Source organism: Silene latifolia, chromosome 11 (assembly GCF_048544455.1).
Source record: "Silene latifolia isolate original U9 population chromosome 11, ASM4854445v1, whole genome shotgun sequence".
NCBI lineage: Eukaryota > Viridiplantae > Streptophyta > Magnoliopsida > Caryophyllales > Caryophyllaceae > Silene > Silene latifolia.
Window position 1 is genome coordinate 28,899,083 of NC_133536.1, and position 5,730 is coordinate 28,904,812.

At 41.8% G+C, this 5,730-nt stretch overlaps 1 non-coding gene across 1 annotated transcript; it reads right to left on the reverse strand.

Annotated features, from left to right (window-relative positions):
- Positions 1-611: 611 nt before the first annotated feature.
- On the reverse strand, positions 612-718 carry LOC141616104 (small nucleolar RNA R71). Its single transcript, XR_012530476.1, has one exon. It is a non-coding gene; the product is annotated as a small nucleolar RNA R71 (small nucleolar RNA).
- Between the last annotated feature and the right edge of the window lie 5,012 nt (positions 719-5,730).

The following is a 5,730-nucleotide window of genomic DNA, read 5'->3' on the forward strand; positions in this document are numbered from 1 at the left end:
AAAGAACAAATAATTAACAAGTTAATTACTTCATTATTAGAGGAGTCTAATAATAGGTATATGAACCTAACACAAATACACCACCCTCTTCCTCCACCCTATCACCTCTCCACATTCCACGCAACTTTCCACCACACAACTCTCCAATCAACTCACCACAAAATTCACCAACACATTCACAATACTTCATCCATGCCAACAATACCAAATCTCCACGAAATAACCTAGTAAACGACGATATGGCGGATCAACCTATGGGATATTACAATAGGCCAGATCCCAGTCGGGCTTGTTCGACAATTGACTATGGAGCTCTTGCTCCCAACACCTTTTAGCTTCGACACCATGTGATAAATTACATGCAACAAGATGTCTATCATGGGATAAAAAGTGAGGATGCCCATCAACATCTCACAACATTCAAGGATAAAACGGGTTCTATTAAGCACAATGGTGTAACCGAAGAGCAAATACTCCTAATGCTTTTCCTTATCACCTTGAAAGACAACGCTAAGAAGTGGTTGAATTCTCATGAGCCGGGTACGTTTACCACTTGGGAGGCTTTATCCAAAGCTTTCATCAACAAGTTCTACCCACCATCTAAAATAGCAAGAATTCGTCATGAGATTCAAACCTTCAAACAAAGACCCATGGAGACTTTAAGTGAAGCTTGGGAACGTTTTAGGGATCTCCTCTCGTCTTGTCCACACCATGGTATACCAAAATGGATGACCACCCAAATCTTTTTCCAAACTCTTGAACAAAGTTTTCGGGACATGATCGCGGCGACATCTGATAGTAATTTTGACAACATGAACAATGCTTAAATCACGGAAATGATCCAAAATATTTCCGAGAAGGAGAGTAGCTATGCTAAGGATGTGGACTACAAGAGTGAGGAGCCTTTTAAAATAGAAGTGTAATACAAGGCTAAGTTGGATGACTTGACTGAGAAGTTTGAAGAGTTTAAAATGGAAAAGAAGCCAGGGGACTTAAAGCATGTCCAAGAGGTCGGACCTAGTCATTCCAAGGTATACTATATCCAAGAACCTAAGTCTCCTCCTAGACATTATCCTCCGCAAATGAATTATGACTATTATGGGGGTGTAAGGCATACAATTGAATATTGCGCATCTATTCCACAAGATGACCAACAAGAATGCTTTGCTCTTCAAGGACAAGGTGCACCGAGGGTCTCTTACCAACTCCATGAGACCTTCTACCGTTCCTTCCCCAACCAAGATCCCAAACATTCTTATGCGGGGCAACCATTGGACCCCAAGTATCAACAACCACAATACATGCCTCCACTAAAGCCCGGTCATTCTAGACAATACAATCAAAACCAAGGTCAAGGTTCCAACTATCGGGGTCAAAGACAAAATGACAACACCAATTACATCCTACCTCATCAAAGAGACAATTACCGCAACCGACAACAAAACCCTCCGTACCAACAACAAGGGTACCAATAACAAAACCCACCATCTCAACAACCGTTCAACCAACAACAAGGGTATCATCAACAACAAAACTCTTACCCACCTCCACAAAACCAACAACAATACATTGAACCACCAAACCCCAACTCCTCTCTTGAGAAAGTGTTAAGAGAAATGGATGCAAAGACCGAGAGAAGAGAGGCTCAAGTGGACCAACAATTCAAAAGCTTGAAGACCGAGCTCTCAAATGTCCAAGCATATCAAAGGACATTTGACTCATATATGGCCACCCAAAGCCCCTCCCCCTCACAAAGAGCCCCACATTCATTGCCTCCTCAAGGTTCTCATCCTAGGGATGGACCACCACCATACCAACAAGCTCATGTGGTAACCTTGAGGAGCGAGAAAGATTTAGAGGATCCTTACAAGGATTATGAACCGAAAAGAAAGAGAGATGTGATGAAAGATGGTGAGGAGAGTCCACCTCTCTCACCCACAAGTAGAGTAGACAACACTAAAAAGGGGGAGGTGGGTGAATACCTTGAAGATGACGAGAACTTTGTCTTAGAGGACATTGTGGTTGAAAGAGACCAAGCTAAAATAAAAGAATAAAATGAAGTGGACAACACCAAGCAAGCTTCCACTCCCGAGAAGACCAACAACCCTCCAATACCATTTCCTAATAGAAGTAGAGTAATGAATGAGGAGAAGAAATTTTCCAAATTTTTGGATATGTTGAAGAAACTTGAAGTTTCATTACCTTTCACCGAGGTAGTGACACAAATGCCACTCTACACTAAATTCTTGAAGGGTGTTTTGACAAAGAAGAGGAGCATTGGAGGAGACGGTCTAGTGGCTCTTAGGGGGAAATGTAGCGTGGTCTTACTCAATCCCATGCCGGAAAAACTACAAGATCCGGGTTGTTTTTCTATTCCATGCATGGTGGGTAATGTGAGTATCAAGGAGGCACTTTGTGATCTTGGTGCTAGTGGGCAATTTCTATATTCCAGTGGACTTTGTGGTTCTAGACATCCCGGAAGACCAACAAACTCCTATTATCCTTGGGAGACCCTTTTTGGCAACCGGGGATGTCAACATAAGTGTCAAAGAAGGGAAGCTCACTTTCAAAGTGGGAGGAAATGTGGTTGAATTTTCTTTGACCGGAGCAATGTCAATACCAATGTTTGAGAGTGTCTATTCCATAGACATGTTAGAAGAAGCAATTGAAGATTAGGGCAGAGTATGGATCGGGTATCCGATCCAAAGTGCTACTTCGGATCGGATATCCATATTAAAAATCCTGAAATTAGATATCCAATATCCAAACCAAATGTTTCGGATATCCAATGTCCGGGTATCCAAAATAATCGGATCGGATGCGGATATCCATCGGATATCCATACTTTTGAATTTACTTTAAAATTAAGTTTGAAACACGATTATATTCATAGTCTTACATGATTATTTTCTTTATTATTCTTACTCTAATGTTCTCGATATAAAATTTAAGTACCACTTAGTTATTTCTCTAATATTTTAAACAATAATTAAGTTGTTGTATCAAATAAAATTTTATTTTTTCGAAATTATACTAGAAAAATATAGTTTCGGATCAGATCGGATATCCAAATGTTTTAATTCTAATATCCATATCCAAACCAAAACCAAAGATTTCGGATCAGATATCCAAACCAAACTTAACTTTCGGATCGGATATCCAAAAATTCGGATCGGATTCGGATCAGATATCGGATCAGTTTGGATAATCGGATTTTTTGCTCAGCCCTATTGAAGATGCAAAGGATAAATGCTCGGGGGAGCATTTGGAGAAAGATTATGGAGCTTTACCGCCAATTCTTAATGAAGATGAGGGTAAGAACCCTCCAAACGTAGATCTTAAACCTTTACCCCCCCCCCCCCTCCCTTGAGTAAGCCTACCTTGATGAGGCAAACTCCTTCCCCGTTATCATCAATGCAAACCTAATGGCATCTCAAAAGGAAAAACTTTTAAATGTCCTTAAAGAAAACAAGAAAGCCTGTGGGTATAGAATTGATGATGTCACGGGAATCGATCCTCGAATATGCATGCACCGCATCACACTTGAGGATGGATTCACTCCTTCTGCTTAACCTATGAGGAGGTTGAATGAGAAATTGAAGGAGGTGGTAAGGAAGGAAGTTGATAAGTTGCTTGAGGCCGGAATTATATACTCCATCTCAGAAAGCGATTGGGTAAGCCCGGTTCAAATTGTCCCCAAAAAGGGCGATATGACCGTGGTTGAGAATGAGGAAGGTGAAATCATCTCCACCCAACCGGTCACGGGATAGAGGATGTGTATTGATTATCGAAAGCTCAATTCCGCCTCTATCAAAGATCACTTCCCCTTACCATTCATTGACCAAATGCTCGAGAGACTTGCAAACCATGAGTACTTTTGCTTCCTTGACGGGTACTCGGGGTTCTTTCAAATACCCATACACCCGGATGATCAAGCAAAAACTATCTTTACTTGTCCTTACGGCGTCTTCGCATATCGGAGAATGCCGTTTGGACTTTGCAATGCTCCCGGGACATTCCAAAGGGCCATGATGTCTATCTTTTCAAATTACATTGAGAAGTCTATGGAGGTGTTTATGGATGATTTTAGTGTCCATGGCACCTTATTTGATGATTTCTTGAAGAACCTCTCCCTCATGCTCCAAACGTGTATCCAATACAATTTAAAATTGAATTGGGAAAAATGCCATTTCATGGCGCAAAAGGGAGTGGTTCTAGGACATGTTATTTCAAAGGAAGGGATCCAAGTGTACAAAGAAAAGGTATAGGTGATTGAGAAACTTCCCCCACCCACGAATTGCAAGGGTGTGAGGAGTTTCTTGGCTCATGCGGGGTTTTACCGAAGGTTTATCAAAGATTTTGCAAAAATCACTAAACCCCTCACCTCACCCCTTGCCAAGGACACTCCCTTTATATTTGATGAATCTTGTGTTGAAAGCTTTTGTAGGCTCAAGCAAGCCTTGATATCGGCTCCAATAGTGCAACCACCTAATTGGGACCTCCCCTTCGAGTTGATGTATGGTGCAAGTGACTTTGCATTAGGGGAGGTCTTGGGTCAAAGACAAGACAAGAAACTCCATGTGATAGCCAATGTAAGCAAAATCTTAGACAATGCTCAATGCAATTACACTACCACGGTGAAAGAAATGTTGGCGGTGGTGTATGCTTTTGAGAAGTTCCGACCTTACCTTCTATGTTCCAAAATCATTGTCTACATGGACCACACCTCTATCAAGCAACATATGGTCAAGAACGATGCCAAGCCGAGGTTGATCCGTTGGGTATTGTTGCTATAAGAGTTCGTAGTCACAATCAAGGATAAACCGGGATCCGAAAATCTTGTTGGGGATCACTTGTCAAGGTTGACTAAAGAAGCACGCTGAGATGTTAATGACGGGATATCCATTGATGAATGGCTACCCGATGACTCTATCTTAGCTATCACGCACTGCGACCCTTGGTATGCGGATTGCTAACTACTTGAGCTCTAGCTTTATCCCGGAAGAACTTGATAACTAAGCTAGGAATAAGTTGAGATATGAGTCAAGGAGGTATGTGTGGGAAAATCCCTTCTTATATAGGAGATGTAATGATGGAATTTTTAGAATATGTGTTACTCATGAAGAAGAGAAGGTGATCCTTCAAGCTTGTGATGCTACGACATATGGAGGCCATTTGTCTACCTCTAGGACCCAAGATCGGGTCCTTCATTGTGGATTTCATTGGCCCTATCTATTTAAGGATGCTTATGCTTTGGTCCACTCATGTGATTCTTGCCAAAGAAGAGGTAACATTGGGAGGCGAGATGATATGCCTTTGAACAATATCTTGGAAGGATAACTCTTCAACGTATGGGGTGTGGACTTTATGGGGCCGTTTCCGTCATCATTTAGCAACCAAAATATTTTGTTTGCTGTAGACTACGTGTCTAAGTGGATAGAAGCGATCGCCGCCCCCTACTAATGATTCGCAAGTGGTTTCCAAACTCTTTAAGGATTACATATTCCCTAGCTTTGGAGTACCTCGGGCCGTCATAAGCGATGGTGGGTCACAGTTCATCAACGGCACCATTTATGCTTTACTCAAGAAATACAGCGCCCGACATAAAGTGGCTCTTGCCTACCGCCCCCAAATCAATGGGCAGGTGGAGGTGTCAAATCAGCAAATCAAGCCTATTCTAGAGCGCATGGTGAATAGGTCTAGAAAGGATTGGAGCACCAAACTCAATGA